The sequence below is a fragment of the Cynoglossus semilaevis genome, chromosome 8 (genome assembly GCF_000523025.1).
Source record: "Cynoglossus semilaevis isolate Cse_v1.0 chromosome 8, Cse_v1.0, whole genome shotgun sequence".
NCBI lineage: Eukaryota > Metazoa > Chordata > Actinopteri > Pleuronectiformes > Cynoglossidae > Cynoglossus > Cynoglossus semilaevis.
In genome coordinates this window covers 25,706,993-25,712,051 of record NC_024314.1, presented here as the reverse complement: position 1 = coordinate 25,712,051, position 5,059 = coordinate 25,706,993, and the positions used below count along the sequence as shown (strand labels likewise).

The window sequence follows — 5,059 nt, the reverse complement described above, 5'->3', positions numbered from 1 at the left end:
ATCCATCCATCCATCCATCCATCCATCCATCCATCATCATCCATCCATCCATCCACCCACTCATCCATCCATCCATCCATCTATAATTTATTTATTCCATCTATAATATAATTTTCTATAATTTCTAACAGTGGAAAGTTGCTTGTTGCCAGATTTGGCAACTTAGCAGGTAACATGAAACCCTATAAAGATGCCGCGTCATGTGACGCCATCGATCTCGTCCAATCGTATCTCGAATTTGGTCAAACGTAAAATGGACCGTGCCGAAAACTAGCTGTGTAATTTTCTGCTTTGCTTCCTGACGAAATGCAGAATCAGGAGCAAGCGACGCCGTAGGAGGAACATTCCTCAGCCGAGCTTCGTATTTGTTCTCACTCCTCTGGCCCTAATTACACCTCTGAGCCTGGTGTTGACATCACTGTGAGTGTGTTGCACCTGCGGGTGATGATTTACACCTCCACCCCTTTCATTAGTGCAGCTGCAGCCGAGCAGAGGTCAATTAGGCCTGACTCAAATCGAGTGTGTGTGAAAGCCTTTAGAACACACACTCGTAACGTGCGTTGTTTGCTGCTGTCGGCTCTTGGCAATCACGCTGCTCTTTCTCTTGCCAGTTTTTTTTTTTTTTTTTTTAATTTTACGAGAAGGTACGGTGACCAGGTATGTTGACTTTTTAGTGGCTGATTTGAAAAACACCAGAGAAGGCAGTCAACAAAGGACAGACAGAGACATGGTCACCTCTCACCTGCAGGTGGTGCAGCGAGAAAGGGATAGAAAAAGACTCAGTTTTGAACAGCAACAGTTTAATTTCAAGCAAATTCATCTTTTAGTAGAAAATATAACTAACATGTTTCTCTGTATAAATCACACGCTCACAAAAAGTCTGCCAGTTCTTACAAAAATACTTGGGTCAATTCTCAGACTTTTGATTCGCTGTCGATCGCCTGAGGTCTATAATTGAAGCCGCGTTGAGCCGCACTGCCGTTACCACACATCACCGACTTCCTTCATTCCATCTGGCCAAAACCAAATCACCAGGCCGACAGTCATGATGCCACCGGCACTAACGCTGCAGTGGGCGGAGCCAGTGTTTGGATCGAAATCCACCAAAAAGTTCAACCTTGTTCTTTTCCAACCATAACACATGGCTTTGAGACTGGAGTTTGGTTTTGCGAAACAATTCCGGATGGAAAATTCCTGCAGATTCTTTAATGGTTGGTTAGGCCTCTCTGCCCGACCTGCTTTCTTCTCGTCTTTAAATCAACTCTGCCAGTAAGTTCTGATGTCCTCTCCCCTCTGTTACCACTGCCTTCAATGCATTCTGTTGTATTTTTATATTTTTTCTTTGAATAAGGATTCCTCTGCAGGCATTGGGAACTCTGTGACATTTTGCTATCAATGCTAATGCTAACAATGCTACTATTTGGACTCCAACAGCTGAACTTGGAATTTGAAGTTAGTCAAAGTCACTTTGTTTTATCTCCAGTGTTCACGGTTATTGTTTGCCTTACAGCTGGATGGTCACTGGTTTGATTCCGTGTGATTTTTGCCAGTTCTCCTCATGCACGGGTTCCAAACTCCAACGATCTGAGGAACTTGTCGTCACTGCCATGTCATTGGACCACCACCAGTGTTCAATGGTAAGTATAGTTTTTGTTGAATAAAAATACTGTAACCTTTAAAAATTAAAATAATTTATTCAACTTAAAGTGAAAAAAACCCCCTTAATGGTGAAAATAAGCTCATTTTTAACATCTAACCACAGACCAGATGTAAGGGGGTTTGTGAGCTAGACGTGTCCTCCGTGTCAGATGTTTGACACCCTCGTCGTGTTATGTGAGTGGGTTTTCTGGCAACATGTCTCTGTGGACAGTTCAGTTTGTAACCCGGCCTTCATCTTTGGACTGCTGTGATTGGCTGTAGAAGGTCTCTGAATGTATATAATATTATATAAAGCACAAATACCGTTCTGACAGTAGATGAAGACTTGGTTAATGTAGATGATGTAGAAATGACGTCATCATCTCAGACGTCCAGGCTCGGTGCCAGACATGACCTCACCTGCGTGTGTTTCTGTCCGTGTTTGTTTGCGTTAACCCCTGACATTCACCGACGCTAACAGATACCAACGCAGCGGCTCACGTGTGTGTGTGTGTGGGTGTTGTTTTGTGCGTGTGTGTGTGTGTGTTGTTTTGTCGTCAAAAGGCCGAGGCTGCACGAGTGTGGCGCGTGTTCACGCCAGGTCACTCTGACATTCGGGTTTCCGTCCAAGTCAGTAAAGCACTTCCACATTGGCAGCCTCAAACTGGATCCCCTCTAATTGTTGCCGCAGATAACGAGAGGAGAAACGGGTCATAAAAGTCCGACCTCTTGGAGCTGACGCTATGAATAGATATTCAGCAGGGCCTGCAAACGCTGAGCTCATAACTTGGCAGGCCCCGCACGAATATCACTGTGGAAATACAACTTCCCCATCTGTTTCATGTTATTAATTTGTCTTTTTTTTTTTTTTTTAACTTTGTCTTAATTTTTTACAAGGGCAGGACTGCTTTATTTTTCCGCCTCGCTCTGCCTTATGGTCATGTGCTCTTGGCAGAGATGCTCCAGATGGAGGGACGGAAAAACGATGCAATGAGGGGAAGAGAAGTTGGGGCAGAGAAGTTTAAAAGAGGACAAATCAGGTCCAGCGCAGGATGTAAACAAACTAATCCGCCAGTGTGAAGTTTTTACACATTTCAGGTTTTCGCCGCGGGCCGTGTGACTCATGCAGCGGCTCTGCGTGACCTCAGATGCTGGCTGTCCGGCTGCTGATGCTGGGAGTGTTTACTGCAGCGAGAACAACTGTGGCAGTGCTGGTCTGATGGGTTCCTAATGGAGTGGATCACATGTCAATAAGTTCTGGCTGCCGAAGAGTTGAAATGTTTATTATATTATATGTCAGGTTGAATCTGATTGGTCCGTCTGATATGTAACAACCTGGTGACTTTTCTGTCTCTTTCTGTCCTTGTCCCTGCTGTTTTTGGTCACTTCAAGGACAACGTGGTATCATCAGCAAACTTGTGTATTTTATACTACAGTATATTATTGGATCATGTTTGGCTTTTAGCCAGTTTTTGGAAGCAATTTTCAGGTTTTTTTAAGCAAATTAAAGCAATTAGATCTTGAATTCACTTTTGAGCTCATCCTTCTAGTTAATATAACTAACTTTAAACTGTTTTTGCCAAATTAAATTTTTATTCACATTTACATTCGGCTCTTTTTAATCAACTTTTTTACATTTTCGTTAGCAATCTGTGGTTTATTTTTGTGCATTGTGAGTGTGAATGACTCTTTTGTAGAGATTTTTTTCAGTGTTTAAAACTCATTTAAAGCTTTTGGCACTAAAGCTAATGTCCTTCCTTTTAACTAAGCTGCAAAAAAGAAATTCTACGTTTTGCAGCTTTATGAGTAAACGTACCGGACACGTTTTTGTATTTGGTCACGTGGATGTAATTAAGGATATGATTCTTGATCGTAGCCACATATGCTAAACATCTAAACTGACTCCAGTAACGACACGTGTCTTATTGAAATGCAGCATTTGGTATCAATTTTTTTTCCTTCTTTTTTTTGGCATACGCTGTCATTCTGAGTGCCAGTTGGCCAGCGTCACTTAGATTTATGAGTGAGTAGAGGGAAAAAAAAGCACTCTTTCAAAATAAAAGCCACAGAGTTGAGCAGAAAGGCCGATTGGGTGCATTTTTATCCGGGGTCATCAAACGCAACATTAATTAAAAGGCTTGTTTAATTATGATGATTACTCTCTGATATTGGTTGGTAACAGCTAGCTAGTGATTAGCATTTATCCCGCCATGACGCTATTAATCTTTCGACTGTTGCACGATTACGCTGTGTAAACATCTTTGAAAGACGAGCTGACTGTGGCCGACCTCGGGGGTCGTGACCCCTGTGCTGGTGTTTTTAGGCAGCGGCTAATGTTTGACCCGAGGACAGACGTGTGGCTACAGGAAGTATCACAGCTCACAGGTTCACAGTGAGGGCAGGAGAAGCCTCTGTTGTGTGATTGGTGATGTGATGGGTTCAGTTTGGGTCGCGACCTCAACTCTGTGGGGGTGAAACGTTGAAGGTTAAACCCTGGTTCATGGTAATAATTCTCTGGTTCAAGCCTGAAGGATGGTAATTGCTTTTGATGGTTCAGGAACACGGATCAAGTTCTGGCTTTTAGTTTGTTTCAAGGTGACGGTTCCGTCAACAAAGCTGCCTGGGTTTACAGCAGTATTTTGATGGTATTTTGAAGCTCTATGTCTCTGAGTCAAACTCAAGGCTCCGGGGGCAAAATTTGCCCCCCGGCATTTAGTAAAGTCCATGCAGAAGAGTTTCTTTTTTTTAATAAACGGCATTGAACAATATTTGTAGCTTAAATAAATAATAATTAATGGCAGAAACATGTATTATTCTGTTATGGAGTAGTTACATCTATATCAGTGGTCCCTGACCTTTTTGGTTCCAAGGACTGGTCAGCCAGTACCACCTGGTTCTACAGACCGGTATCAAGGTGCTGAGCATTGAAGGATCATTACATTTTCAAAATAAAACATCTTTTAGACTCTACTCTGTTTGTACCAAAGTTTGAATCACATATTATTTTAAAATATTGCCAGATTATCTTTAAATAAAGACTGGTAGCAAATGACCTATGGACTGGTACTGGTCCGCGGACCAGGGGTTGGGAACCCCTGATCTATACAGTCTTCCATTTACAACCAGAACTTCAAGGGGAACTGTGTTGCTGATGTCGCCCCCTGGTCTATGTGGAACCAAAATACCTGAAATATGTAGTTTCATGACTTGAAGTAATGTAGTACTTCACTGTATTTGTGCTTATGTCCCAGACTACATTCACGGTGTAGCTGTTAACACTGTTTTTATTTGTGTGCCTGTTCAGACAGTCGGCCAAAGGCTGTGGAGTGACACGTGCCGAACAGAGATGACATCATCACGACAGCGCCCTACACACGTCCAGGACTCAAGGTAAACTCAGACTATCTTGTTCTTCTCCCTG

General features: G+C 42.7%; 1 long non-coding RNA gene across 2 annotated transcripts; it reads left to right on the top strand.

The window, feature by feature from the left end:
- The first annotated feature begins 129 nt into the window (after window positions 1-129).
- Window positions 130-3,202, top strand: LOC112487407 (uncharacterized). 2 transcript variants are annotated; one of them, XR_003050476.1, is made up of 3 exons: window positions 130-1,269; window positions 1,511-1,637; window positions 2,536-3,202. It is a non-coding gene; the product is annotated as an uncharacterized LOC112487407 (long non-coding RNA). The 2 variants fall into 2 exon arrangements; XR_003050475.1 differs by having other exon boundaries at window positions 2,541-3,192.
- The last annotated feature ends 1,857 nt before the right edge of the window (window positions 3,203-5,059 follow it).